The 15,093-nt window shown below is 44.1% G+C and overlaps 1 protein-coding gene across 1 annotated transcript in view; it reads left to right on the top strand.

The window, feature by feature from the left end:
• DACH1 (dachshund family transcription factor 1) overlaps positions 1-4,697 on the top strand; it is a 470,395-nt gene extending 465,698 nt beyond the window's left edge. Inside the window, exon 14 of the transcript XR_005592968.1 lies at positions 4,683-4,697. The gene's annotated coding sequence lies outside the window, so the exon portion shown is untranslated. The remainder of the gene's footprint in view (positions 1-4,682) is intronic.
• The last annotated feature ends 10,396 nt before the right edge of the window (positions 4,698-15,093 follow it).

The following is a 15,093-nucleotide window of genomic DNA, read 5'->3' as shown; positions in this document are numbered from 1 at the left end:
GCTTCCACCAGCTCACCCTCTTTTTCCCTCCCGGTCCCTCCAGCAAATCCATTGCTGGGACCTTAGCATCCACCCCCCACCTCGTAAGGTGGGCGATACGAATGGGGGGGTTGTCTCCCTGCCGGACCAATCAGAGAAGTCGCCAACCGTACTCCCCCCACCCCCCGTTCGTTCCTTTCATGAACACCTCTTTTTAAGTCCTTTTCCAAGCCATATATCCAGTCACTATATACCTTTCCTATGGAGTACCTGCACTGGACATCCGCCCTACACTTAAATGATGAGTTGCGACATATGGCCCTACTGCCCGTCATGCCATGCATGAATAGAGCCCTTCCTGAACCCGCTGTGGGGAAAGCAAAAAAAAACCCAACTGCACCCAAGCCAATATGGTGGCAAGGGAAAAATTCCTGTCCAGCCCTCCTAAAAAAGAGTTGGTTAATGTAATGCCCACACCAGGTGTTGACCAAACCTGGCATGTTACCATCTAGAAGGGAGAGAGGGTGGGTCCTGCCTCAGCCTTGGTCTGTGTAAAAAGGAAGGTTCCTGGCATGGGGCTGCTCCTTCTCAAACCCTGCATTCCCAGGGGATGAGTCAGTGACCACAGTGCCCCTTTTGCAACAGTTTTCATCTCCCCCGCCCCCCCAGACATAAAGCACTGTTCCCTTCACTTGGCCAGACCAGCCCAAGCCCCCCACCCCGCTTAAAGATGTAGGGTGGTCATTGTCTAGCTATGCAGAAAGAAGGACAGGAGACATTTGACATGGGTTAATCAGGCCACAACTTTATTATTAGATGTCTGGGACTACCCAGCAGATAACAGTGTACAGTGCAGGTAACCCCAAGTTTATTCTGTAATTACCCTGGGGGCACTTTTACCAGCTCCCCCTCTTTTTTTATCCAAGTCCTTCCAACAAATTCATTGCTGGGACCTTACCATCCACCACCACCCCTCGTAGGAGGGTTAAGGTGGGCTATAGGAATGGGGGGGTTGGCTCCTGCCGTACCAATCATACGCAACCACTCCCCATTCGTTCCTTTAATGAACACCTTATGTCCTTTTCCAAGCCATTTTTCCAGTCACTGTATACCTTTCCTATGGAGTACCTGCACTGGACATCCACCATAAGGAGGCACCAGCAACTAGCTTGGCTACCGCCTCCCCACACCCAGTCGGGTTTCCAGACATCTCCTAATGCAGGGTTTCTCAAAGAGAGGTCGCCACTTGTGTAGGGAAAGCCTCTGGCGGGCCGGGCCAGTGTGTTTATCTGCCCCATCTGCAGGTCCGGCTGATAGCGGCTCCCACTGGCCGCGGATCGCTGCTCCGGGCCAATGGGGGCTGCTAGAAGCGGAGCAAGTCCCACCTTGCTCTAAGCATTAGTTTCACCCCTTTAAGCATTCCCCAATCATTTTCCCCAAGATGCACCACAATTATATCTGGGGGCCGCTGACAGGCCCGCACAGCATAGCATCGGTATTAGTTGATCCTATGACATGCCCCTCCTTTCATGCCAGCTGAGTATCACCCCATCACCAACGCCCATCTGTGAACCTTTGGGCAACCTGGACACGTGCCTATGGGCCCAAAAGATAATATTATGCCCACAGATCCACAGTCTGTGTAAAAAGCAAGTGACAAAAAGTCCTGTGGCACCTTAGAGACTAACAGGCGTATTGGACCAGAAGCTTTTGTGGGTGAATGTTATGCTCCAATACGTCTGTTAGTCTATAACAGGTCAGCAACCTCTGGCACACGGCTCGCCAGGGTAAGCACCCAGGCGAGCCGGGCCAGTTTGTTTACCTGCTGCATCAGCAGGTTCAGCTGACCGTGACTCCGACTGGCTGCGGTTCGCCGTCCCAGACCAATGGGGGCAGCGGGAAGTGCCGCGGGCCGAGGGGTGTACTGGCCACGGCTTCCCACCACCCCTATTGGCCTGGGACAGCGAATCATGGCCAGTGGGAGCTGTGATCAGCCGAACCTGCCGATGTGGCAGGTAAACAAAGTGGCCCGGCCCTCCAGAGTGCTTACCCTGGCGAGCCGCGTGCCAGAGGTTGCCAACCCCTGACGTAGTAGCTTAAATACAACCTACTCTAAAGATTGAGTACAAATCAGATCATTTATTTAGGAGTCTGAAAGGATTTAGGAGCCTAATTTTAGGCCCCTATTGCTGAAAGTCTTGGCCTGTAGTTCCATGAGTCAATTTCACCAATTCAAAAAGAAATGGCTCAGGGTCGTATTACCCAGCACAAGATCTCATGGGAAAGATCTCACTACAGGGGATAAATTAATCTATGTCACCACACTGTGCCTCATTTACCAATGCCAAATGCCAACAATATGACAGATGAATGATGCACAATAGAAATGAAAAATAAAGTGGAAAAAATTGCAGGGAAAAGTTTTCTTAGAACATGGGTTTGCAATGGACATGGACTGTTATAGGCTTTTTAAGGTTATTTTTGACATTTGATATAATAAATTCGCCCTTAGACTAAGAAGCATCTATTCAGTGGAGTTCACATCAAGAATTATATATATATAATTCCCTGATTTTTATCATTATTTATTTATTATTTATGGTATGGAAGCACTATTCTAGATGTCCTAATCAAGACTTAGGCCCCTTTGTGCTAATCAGTGTAGACATGGGTAAGAGGGCACATCTCTGCCCCAAAGAGATTACAATCTAAAAGACAAAAAAAAAGTCAAGTGTGGGGATGTTGGCAGAGTGAAGGCAGTGTTCAATAAAGATTAAGAATGGATTAATGGATTAAGAACTAACTGACATCTCAAAAAGTAGCAAGCAGTGTGGACTCATCATCAAATCAGTTGCTTAAAGAGGGTCTGAAGGGGTCTGTACTATTCCTGATGCTATGCTATTCAATGTTTTTATGGATGCTCTGGAAGTAAATATAAAATCATCACTGATAAAATTTGCAGGTGATGCAAAAGTTGACAGTATAATAAATAATAATGACAGGGCAACCTGGATCACCTGTTAGGCTGGGTCCAGTCAAAGAACATGTGTTTCAGTACAGCCAAACACAAAGTTATACACATAGGAACAAGTCTGCAGGCCATATGTACAGCAGAGAATACTGTATTCTAGAAAGCAGTGACTCTGAAAAGAATGTACGGGTCATAGAGGACACACAGCTCAACATGAGCACCCAGTGTGATGCTGTTGCAAAAAAGATTAGTGCGATCCTAGGATGTATAAAGAGAGAAATAGTTAGTAGGAGCAGGGAGGTGATTTTCCCTCTGTACATGGTATTGCTAATACTAGAATACCGGTGTCAACATTTTAAAAAGGATGCTGAAAAAGTGGAGAAGGTGCAGAAATAAGCCACATTTTTTTGAGGGCTGGAGAAAAAAACCTGACAGTGAATAATTTAAAGAGCTCTTTCTGTTTGGCTTATGATAAAGAAGTTTGAGAGGTGACTTGACTACTGTGTATAAGTAACTTCGTAGGGAGAAAATACTGGGTCCTAAAAGGCTCTTTAATCTAGCATAGCAAGAACCAATGACTGGAAGTTAAAGCTTGACAAATTCAAACGAGAAGTAAGGCATGTTTTTTAACCGCTGGAACTACCGAGGGAAACTACCAACGGAAGTGGTGGAGTTTCCATCTCTGGATGTCTTCAGATCAAGACTGGATGCCTTTCTATGCTTTAGTGAAATGCAGGTTATGCTTTTGTCAAACTCAAGTTATTGGGCTCAATACAGGGGTAAATGGGTGAAATGTAGTGGCCTGTGATATACAGGAGGTCAGACTAGACAATATACAGCAGCTTGGCAGAACAAAGCTAAATGATTAAGGACCTTGAAGATAAAGAAAAAGCTTATATTTTTGCTGGTGGTGAATGGAAATGCTGTGGAGGGACTCAAAGTGGGGGTTAGCATATTCTGGGATCCCTCCCAGACTGTTTTCTACTCAGTTCCTAAAAACACAGTTCAACTCCCAAATTTGGCACTCAGGTAGCTTTATTTAGCATAGAGCAACAGTACTCTCCAGATGTCCAGGCTGAAATGCAGCTGATGGATGACGGGTACATCACAAATCCAAAGTTACACAGCAAAACTTTTCCGTATATAAATCTTGACTAACACCTGCATTTCTGGCTATATATTGCCTCATGTGCTTCATGAGTGACTTAGTTACTTGTCAGGAACCAATCTCTATGTAACCTGCTCTATCCATGTGCTGTTCCAGTACAAGCTGATCTCTACATTCCAGGTTTACCTTGTCCATTGTCCCTAGTACTAGGTTATTCCCTGTTTAACCGAGTTAGACTGACTCCAGCCTAATGCTTGTTACACCCTTATTTAAGACTTAATCTTCTATTCATCTTCCTAATCATGCCAGTGAGAAATGAAGCCTTACCTATGTCAAGTTACTCATGTCAAGTTAGACTTACAGAATGCTCAGAGCAACATGTGTTTTGACAGGTCTTGAGGGAGGCTAGGTTGCAGTAGTCAAGGTGTGAGAAAAGGAGTTTTCAGTAGTTAAGGTGAGATGATGGTGGTGTGGACAACAAGGAAAGACCAGATGCTAGACATGTTATCTAGGAAAATGTGTCAAGAGTCAGACATGGCCTGGCTGTGTGGATCAAGAGAGAAGGCTGTGTCAAAGATGATACTCTGTTTACAAGCCTAAATAATTTATAATTGTCTCTCCCAGCAAATTTAGATTGAACAAACTACATTGGCAAGACTATGGGAAAAACAGATGTTCTAAATTCCAGTCACAATGAACTAATGACCATTTGACTGCTGTTCGGTGTTCCCCAATGAAGTTGCCATCCAATATGTGAGCGATGAGCCAGAAATAGGTTTCTACATGGATCTCTTGAACAATTTGCACTCAATTTAAAAGTCGAGGAGGATCGAGATAAAGTATTACCTCTCTTGTGAGCTGATCAATAACACCTCTGGGAAACAGATGCTACTATTTCTCTTTTAAGCCTTTTCACTGTTGGAAGTTGAGCAAGTTCCCAGGCCACGTTGTGAGGAACTTGCACATACAGGAAATAAATAAATTTAAAATAATTTATATTTGACCTCATCCAAGTGAAATCTTATCATATTTGCTTCAGCGTCACAACACTATAAAACATATACATGGCATCTTGTAAGAAGATAAGGTTACTATTGGGAATTAGAGATTTTAAAAAATCCCTTTATGAAGAGGGAAGCAGATGAAACTTTACTGAAACAGTGTGAGGGTAAATGTGGCAGGTTTTAGCAAAAAAAATACTTCAATTTATTTCAAATCTGCAAATATATTGTCTAAGTCCATGCTAATTACTTCAGGTATTTATAAAAAAACAGCATGTGACCTTGATGTAAACGAAGGACCAGAGCCTCAATTGATGGAAGTCAGCATCTGCCAATAGAGCTAAATTGTTTTACACTAGCCGAAATTCTGGCTCAATGTTTCAAGTCTCCAGATGACCATTTGTAATGATTAGGGCCCTCCTAAATTCACAGTCCATTTTGGACAATTTCATGCTCATAGGATTTTATAAATAATAAATGTCATGATTTCAGCTATTTAAATCTGAAATTTCATGGTATTGTAATTGTAGAGGTCCTGACTCAAAAAGGAGTTGTGGGTAGGATCACAAGGTTATTGTGGGATACAGTGTGGGGGGTTTGCAGTACTGCTACCCTTACCCAGCACTGCCTTCAGAGCTGGGCAGCTGAAGAATAGTGCTCCTGGCTGGCATCCCAGCTCTGAAGGCACAGCCACCACCCACAGCAGTGCTGAAGTAAGGATGGTATGGTATGGTATTGCCACCTTTACTTCTGCACTGCTGCTGGCAGGGTTCTTCTTTCAGAGCTGGGCACCCGACCAACAGCTGCTGCTCTCCAGTGCTGAGCTCTGAAGGCAGCGCAGAAGTAAGGTTGTCAATACTGCAATTCCCCTAAAATAACCTTGTGACCCCCCTGCAATTGCCTTTTGGGTCAGGACCTCCAATTTGAGAAATGCTGGTCTCCCCCATGAAATCTGTATAGTATAGAGTAAAAGCACCAAAAAAGACCAGATTTCACGCTCTGTGATACATTTTTCACAGCCATGAATTTGGTAGGGCCCTAGTAATGATGTCTCTGGTTGAATCATCTGCAGGGATTGGACCTGGGACCTCTGGAGCGTGGTTAAGTGGAAAACTTGAACTGATGACCTTGGCAGTGTCAGCCCCACAGAGTTATAAAAAAACCCATATGAGGTTTGTGATTCAGATTGAATTTGTTAGTGTGTTTTGGCTTTGAGCAAGACTTTTTTGGGAGGGGGAATGGGTGTTCAACAAACTGGCCAGTGAATAACAGGAGAGCCTGTGCAGTCTGCCTTTCTTCACATACATTTTGTGGGTTGTACTTAATTAGATATTTGTCTTTTCCCTAATGAAAGGCAGTCATGTTCCCAGGTTCCCATGTGCTTTAAAAGTGGGGAAGGAACATGTGCAAAGGTGAATAGGGGTTACTAGATACTTTGAGTGTGGATAAGGCTGTAGGTGTGGACTGCAGTCCAGTGTTCAGTTTATTCTGAGAGGGACCACCCGCTGTAACGACAGAGCACATGCTGAACCCTTTCTGCTGCTGTTAGCACCTGGAATAAGAATTAGACAATGAATCCATTTAATAGTTCATAATTATATATTACATTTAATTGTACAGGCATTTCAGTCCTTTTACAGTACTGCACATTTCTCTAAGAGGTGGTCATTAAAAAGAATGTCATTATATCAACCTCTACATTTAGTTTGGGGCAGAAATAGCAAACTATATTTTGAACAGGTTTATTCTTTTATCAATTTCAGTAATTTCCTCTCTAATCCAAAGTGGCCAAATTCAATTTAAATCATTGCATAAATTGTTGGTGAGGTGAGTTTATTTGAATCTGCAAGCATTTGGCCATGGCAAATGAGCCTCTGGCAAACAAGAACATTAGTACCAGGGGACACCTTCAAAAAACTGCAGTTTGCATTTGTGCTGCTGTGTAAAGTTTTCCTGTTAAAGGTTTCCCTGAGCCTTATTCTATGTAGTGGTGACATGATCGTTCTCCCAGACTGAACTCCAGCCCCTCTGCTGCTCACTGTAAATATAGAACTATATATATAGATGGTGCTTAACAGGGCTGCAGTTAAGATTTACAGCACACTGTGTACATTTAAAAAGCAATCTACATTCTGACTTTTTCACCAGTATTTCTCCTCTCTCCACTTTCCTCCTCCATCTTTTGTCTCATCACTCCCTTGTTCACTAGAGTGTTTTCTTTTCTAACCTGTATAGCCTTTTTCCACTGTAGTGTAACAAATGTTCTACGTTTGAAGGAGGCAGGGAAATGAAAAACCCTAAAGTTGCCTCCTTAGCCTTTTTCTTTCCAGGTTTTATTCTTAGCTGGAGCAGTACAAAGCTGCTACAACCAAGAATATGAATCATAGTTGTTCTTGTCATTAACATAATGCCCATGTGTAGATTTATCTGCAGACTTTCAGTATGATAAACTGTTGGCATGTAAATATTTCCTGGAAGAAATTCCAGTCCAGCTGCTTTTGTTTACAAATCTATCAATGGTTAACACCATCAAATGTATTTTGCCAGTATCTGAATTATAATTACAACATGTCTAATTGTGAATTAATTATAAAAGAGGAAGACACAACTAAATAATAAATATTTCCCTGTTTTTGGAATCATGCCAGCTTTGCTTGCGTTCATTTTGGAAATGTGCGGACTTACTCTTGTAAGCCTTAGCTCTTCACTATTTTTTTGAATGTATTTGTACAGTTGTGCAAGACACTCTGAATAATTATTTTATTCTATTTATTTTCTTGTCAGAGTTTCTTCTGCTTATTCCCTGTTTTTCTTCTTGACTCCGCTTAATTATTCTAAGGCTTTAATTAAGATTTGGTTTTGATATGCCAGTCACACTAACACGCAAACTGACCTGAATATTGAATATCTGCAGCTTTAAAATTTTCCAAACCATGGGATCAAAGAAGAGCCGGATTTTCATTTGTGTTTGGCAACAAAGAAGCTGCTATATTTGCTACCATTTTGAGCAACTACAATGAAAATTGCTATAAATTTCTGAAAAATTCTGACGTTTGTGTAACAATTTGTTGCTACTTAAAAGATGGAGCTGGAGCCATGGAGACAAACTCTTTATTGACTTTTATAACAGTCAGGTACAGCTGTGCATGAAGCATTCATACCATACATATTGACAAGGGATGCCACAGTTTAGCTATTATCTTGCTTTTGACAGCAGCACAGTAAAGACCAGGAAGAGAGATATTTTGAAGTAACCCCATTGGGTTTCTGCCTCAATTTTTTTTTTCAATTAAAACAAATTTGAAAAAGTAACAACATTACAGGAAAAAATTGCCTCGGTAACAAATGTGTAGATAAAAAATTGCCAGTTGAATCAACAGAACACTTCCCCCCGACCTTCCCACTTCCAAAATAGTGCTTGTTCTAATACATGAATGAACACAAAAGAGGCTGTTTTCTTACTAATATGCAGGGCCGCCCAGAGAATTCCGGGGGCCGGGTTCGGGCGCGGGGGCCCCGGCTCAGGGCGACTCTAGACCCCAGCCAGGCGCAGGCGCGTTGCGCGGCGGGCTCTCCTTGCGGGATTTGGCCTCGTTCTCCATGCGCCGCGCAGGCGAGCGGCGAGTGGTCGAAGGAGCCCGCGCGCGGCCGGGGGTGCGCGGTCCTGCCTGCCGCCGCAGTGCAGCCGCGCCCGCAGTCATGCCGCGGGCCGGTCCAGCCGCCCGCCGCGGCGCCGCGCGGTCATCGCCCCTGCGGGTCCGTCCACCGTCGTCCGGTCCGGGGAAACACCTGGGGCGGAGGAAACCAGGGGGGGGGTCAGGACGGGTGGGGGGGGGCTCTGCGGGGCCTGCCTGGGGGCTCCTCCCCTCTGCCCCCCGCCCTCCCTGCTAATATGCACATATCTAGGATTAATGAGGGTTAACAGCTTCAGGAATAGCATAAACCCTTAAGAGGGGAGACTGGAAGTGGTCTGATCTTGACTTTCCCTCAGTTTTGAGGGGAAGTGCTTTCCCAGAAAAAAGTGACTATTTATTTTTAGGATGCTGATCATGCCCAACAGACGAAGGGAGAAAAATGGATTTGTTAGCCTCCCAACCAGTATCTGCCTAATTTTAAGCACTTGAAGTCGGTGGAAATTCTCACATGCTTAAAGTTAGGTATGTACTTAAGTACCTTGCTGGATCAGGGCTTCGGCTCTAATAAGTAGCCCGTAGATGCTTTCTGAATATCAAAAACTGTGGAGGGCCTTCCCATTCATTAAGTCCATCTTCGTGCAAATGTAGGTGATCTGCCTTTCCCAGTCTTGCATAACTGCTATCATTCCTGGGTATTAAACTTAATTTGATAAAGTGACAATCTATATCCCATCCACCACTGATCACAAAGGCCAAAAACTCTACAGTTAAACAACATTCTGGTTCATGCAGTAAATCTATTGAAACTTCCATACAAGTAGACTAGGTCACATTTTTTCCCTTCCATCTGGTGATAACTACAGTGGGAAATTGGTTAAAAAGGGGCATTGTTTTATTTGTTTAACAAGACAGCTGAAGAAAAATCTAGTGACTGTATTTTTGAAAGATTTCAGGGGCACTGCATGGCAGATGTAGCCAGCATTCAAGAGGGAACTGTAATTATTATTTACATATGTTTTATTAAGGAAAGATTATGTTGCTTACTTGTAGGATTCCTGGTGAGCAGAAGGATGGTCAGATGCAATGAAGAGAGTGGTGTGGAATGGTCTCTTTCTTTGAATGCTTCTTAAAATTGTAATTGCGACAAACCTTTTATGACTGAGTGATCTTTGGTTTTGTTATTTGGCAGTGGGTAGTGCAATCAAGAGGTAAGCGGCATATTTAAGATTAATATTCATTTTGTTCTGAGATTATCAAGAGGTACAGACTCATGTGTCTGGTTCTGGAGAGTCCCCAGTTCCATTCCTGGTGAGCTAACCAAGATAGCAGTCATCACATAAGTGGGTTCATCTGGGCTCCAGAGCTAAAATAATGAATCTGTACAGCTTGAGTTAAAGAGCCAGGCTCTGTGCACTGGGGGAGGAGGGATATGTCTGAGTAACATCCTGTGCAGATTGGCACAGAGGGGGATTTGTATTGAGTGCCAATGAGTTACAATGGCATACCTCTTAACCTTCAAAGTTGCCAATGTGTCACACAAGCCACAGAGATGTGTGACAAATGACCTAAAGATGGGATATGTATATTTTGTTCCTTGTGTCATCATACATGACAAATTATAAAGGTTTTTAAGTATACAACTTGTTTTTATGGATGTTTTTCACTATGTCAATCAGATAATCAGTTTTTCAATCTGGTTAATTTTGTGCATGGTGGGGTGGTGGCTATCACAGATTATAATAGTTCAGTTATTGTGTGACATGTGGCTAAATATGCTTGTTCCATAGTTTGGTCACTTGGGGGCCCAGTCAGGGAAGGGCTCCTTGCCCAGACTCCTCAATGGGCAGGAGCCACTCTAAACATTGGAAAACTAGGCAGCTGTCTAGGACAACAGATTTGGTCCGGCTACCCCTCTGGAGGGCAGCCAGGTCAAATCTGCTGCCCTTGGCCTATGAGGAGGGAGGTGAAATACTGAAGTTTTGTCTAGGGTGGCACATTGTCTTGTGCGGTCTCCATCAATGAGGCACCAATGAGAAGAATGATCACAGCCCACACTGTCCCCAAAGTCAATATGTTCAGCACCTCATGTATTCATTTGGCTGCCAACACACATACCCAATTCATGCCAGGGGCTTCCTCACCTTTTAATTCCAGCTGCTTCCTCTTCCCCACAATTAATGCATCCCCTGCCCCCTGCCCCCACCCCCCTTCTCAGTTAGTACCGGCTGCCCTCACACACAGTTAAAGCAATCCTCAGTGAATACTGTCTGCCTCCCATTCCCCCTGTTTTAGGGCTACTGCTGCCTCCACTCCTCTGCACCACATAGTAGGGCTAGGGACTTCCAGCTGTTATTCCTCCTGCTGCACCCTAAAGTTCTTCAGGAAGCTTCTGACTGCCTGCTGGTGGAGATGGTCTTTCTGCTGCTGCAGCAGCTCTTCTGCTCCTGGGAGCCAAGGGAGGGCTGGGAAGGAATGAGGGGAGCTTCCCAGAAGCTGACAGTAGATTTCAAGTAGGGGTGGGGTACAGAGCGGTTGAGCAGGCCATTTGGGCTGGCACATGACTCACAAGAGTGGGAGGGGAAATGAAGAGAGCAGAAAGAACTCAGAGACAAATCTGCTCCCGCTTGAGCCCTTTCCCTCCTTGGAATAATGTGTTCGGCCAGGACCTACTTCCTCAACACCCTACCTGAAATCCAGTGTCTGCTCCTGGGGCTCCGGCAGCAGGGGTCCACTGGTGATTTAAAGGGCCTGGGGCTCCCCATGGCCGGAGCCCTGAGCTCTTTAAATCACCATTGCAGCCCTGCCACCGCTATCCCAATACAATGGCGTTTCACCTATAAAGCAGTAGGGATTTTTGGCTCCCCACAACCACATTATATCGGGGTAGAGGTGTATTTACCATACTCGGTGCCCAAGGAACCATGGTTTCTTTATTTCTATTACCTCAACCCAAACCTTTAACAAGATAATGCTGGTATTTTAAGGGTCACTACAAGTTTAATACAATCTACTCTGCTTTCTCGTAATCTCATTCTTTGTGGTCACTTGCTTTGGGCCTATCACTCATACAAACATCCAAATTCTATTTAAAACCACAGTTCTCCCAGGTTCAACTTAGGCCTATATGTGACACCCTGTACTCCATGTTCACCAATTTTTGTATGGTTATATATTTTGTACAGTGTATGCCCTGTGAGGCATCATTTTAAAACTCATAATCTGCTGCATATTATTATCCTGTTGAAATGCATGCAATAACACTGCATGTACAATTATGAGATTTTGCTATATGATTGTTACTGAAATATGGTGTAGTTCTGGGTAATGCCCACAAAACAATTTTTACTAGAGACAAAGACACACTAGCTTACCAGCTAGGTGTTAAGGGGCCATCACCTACTTAACTGTCCATTCACCAGCAGAGGGGAAGGTATAAACAAGAAATTTACATTGCATTGCAGGAATGTTTCAAACCTCATGTCCACAAGAGACTGCGTGTCATCATGACACAGAAAGGATGTTTCTAGCACAAGAAACTGAGTTATAAAGCGGGGAGAAAAACACTTGATTTCACCTCACCTCCTCCCATCTCTCTGCTCAAGACATCAGTGAGCACCTGAAAGACACTGAACTGGGGGAGGGGAACCTGGCTGAAAAGGAAATCTAGCCTGTGAACTGTTATATCTTATGGGGAGAGAGACATTTTGCTTTTATGTTCATTGAGGAATTAGCTCGCATTTGTATCTGTTTATTTCTTTTGTAATCAATGCTGACCTTTATGCCTTATCACTTGTAATCACTTAAAATCTATCTATCTGTAGTTAATAAATGTGTTTTTTTTTGTTTTATCCAATCCAGTGTGTTTGGATATAGGTGGTGGAGAATGTCATACTATATTCCTACAAATGTTCCGTATACAGGCTTCACAGAATCTAGTTATGGCAGGGGTTGGCAACCTCTGGCATGCGGCTCACAGCACGGGCTGAGGGATTGCTGGCCACAGCTTCCCGCCACCCCCATTGGCCTGGAGCGGTGAACCGCGGCCAGTGGGATCTGCGATTGACCGAACCTGTGGACGCGGCAGGTAAACAAACTGGTCCGGCCTGCCAGGGTGCTTACCCTGGTGAGCTACGTGCCAGAGGTAGCTGACCCCTGAATTATGGTAATATCCTTTTAAAAAGTTGGTGAGCCCTCTAGCAGTTCTCATCATGTACTAAATTTTAGAAGCTTTCTGGAACCAACCAGAGCAGCCATGTCTATAAAGGTAGGCCTGGCATATTTGTACAGTATATTTGGTGAACATGGTTATTTGGCACCCAGCTTTGCCCATGTGGTTTCTTCATGTTATCTTTGTTGTGTAAAGGGCAAAACGTGAGGATGAGGGGAAAAACAGCATCTGTTATTTTTTATTTCAGTTCCTTAGCATACTTCCGGAAAAATACATAGAGAGCTGGTTGAAACATTAACATTTTTTTTTGTAATTTCACCCATCTCTGCCTATATACTACTGTTGTTTCTCATATAGTTAGGTGCTAAAACTGTTTAGAAAGTGCACCATGCAATGTGAAGGTTACAAGTAATCTTTCAATTCATAAGCTTTGTTTGTTTTTACTTTGGATTCTCTTGTCTTTGCTGTTCTTTCACTTTTACAGCTGCAGCAGCACTTGTTGGGGGGCGGGGTCATTGGAGTGCCTTCAGGGAGAGAATCATACTATACATCATCTGCAGGCCCAGATTAAAAAAAATTGAAACTTTGTTCACTCTGGGCGTTGCTGCACCCACACTTTTCTACATATTTCTCCCCCCATAGACCTACCAACTGTCCCTTCTACCCCATCCCACAGATACTCCATCCCATCACATAGACCTCCACATTCCCCTTCCACCTACATATACCTCAACAACCCTCCACCATCTCCCATTTATCCTGACATCCCCCATACACATCTCAGCAACCCCAACATACATCCTGCTCACCTCAGCTCCACAGGGCAAAGCCAAACAACATCCCTGCCCCCAACCCCCATTTGCCCCAACCCCTTACCCCACAGCCCACCAACAACTCACCACGGTCCCTTATCCACCATCCCTGGGATTGGCCATTCACTTGTGCCCCCCTTCACTACCTAATCAGCAGCTCCTCCTGGACCCTTCCTCCCATCCCCACTGTCTTCCATTGCCTAACCTGCATTCACATAGCCCTGTGCTGCTTGGGTCTGGCCTGTCCAACCATCCACGATGATGGAGGGGCAGACAGGCCAAACCCAAGTAACTGGTCTTGTGACCTGGAATGTAGGATCGCAGATCCACTGAGGTTTGGCCTGGCCACTCCTCCATCATGACAGAGGGGTGGCTGGGCAGAATTTGATTGAGTGACATCAAGACATGGAGGATGGGTTCACTGTACTACTCTTTTTTTTTTAGTTTTTCCTGGTGGTCAGGGTCCCCCTCCACAAGGGCACTGAGTGCACATGGGTTAATTTCGGCCTGATCATCTTGGATCTGTGATGGAACACAGTATGCAAATGTTCTACTCCAGATATGATACTTCATATACTATATGTTTACATGCACCCTTGTAGCCAAGAGAACTATCAATATCAGGCTTCGTCTATAAGATATGGACACTGGACATTATAGCTCAGTGCATGGAATAGAGTAGATGAGATCCACTTCTGGATGCACAGTTAACATGGGGGTACAAGAATAATATGAATCCATGCCTCTATGTAATGATGTAACTGTGATAATGGTGTTGCTCTAAATCCTATGGGCTCTGACACTGTTCCATTAACTTAAATATGGTAATTCCTGATTTACACTGTGAGCCAACAATCAGGCCCTATTTATCTACTTCTGAGTTTATAGACCTTTTATTTCACTGCTGTTTCTTTGGTCTGAAGTTACCAAGAGTGCTAGGGTATTAACAGCAACACTTAGGCTACGTATACACTAGACACCTTACAGTGGCACAGCTGAACTGATGTAGCTGGGCCGTAGTAAGATCTCTATGCCGTTGGGAGAGCACTCTCATCGACATAATTAAACCACCTGCACTAACGGTGATAGCTGTGTTGACAGGAGAAGCTCTCCCACCGACATAGCACTGTGCATGCTTCTACACATGCTGGAGAAACTTATGTCACTCAGGGTGGTGTTTTTTTCTGACATAAGTGGTAGTGTAGATGGCCTTAGAGATTAACTCTGTTCAGGTACATTATTGATTATATCTATCAGTCATAAAGTCACTAGAAAACATTTAGTCATTTGATTAATTCATTTTGCACATAATTAGCCTATGAATTGTTCGACTAAACATGATGGGCTGACAATATGAATGATAAATACAGTCAGTAGAGTATTTTTGATGCACTTTAGCTTTGTCTAGTATATAATCAA

This window comes from Mauremys reevesii, linkage group 1 (genome assembly GCF_016161935.1).
Source record: "Mauremys reevesii isolate NIE-2019 linkage group 1, ASM1616193v1, whole genome shotgun sequence".
NCBI lineage: Eukaryota > Metazoa > Chordata > Testudines > Geoemydidae > Mauremys > Mauremys reevesii.
The sequence above is the reverse complement of the archived record's forward strand: the minus strand, read 5'-3'. Positions and strand labels throughout refer to the sequence as shown.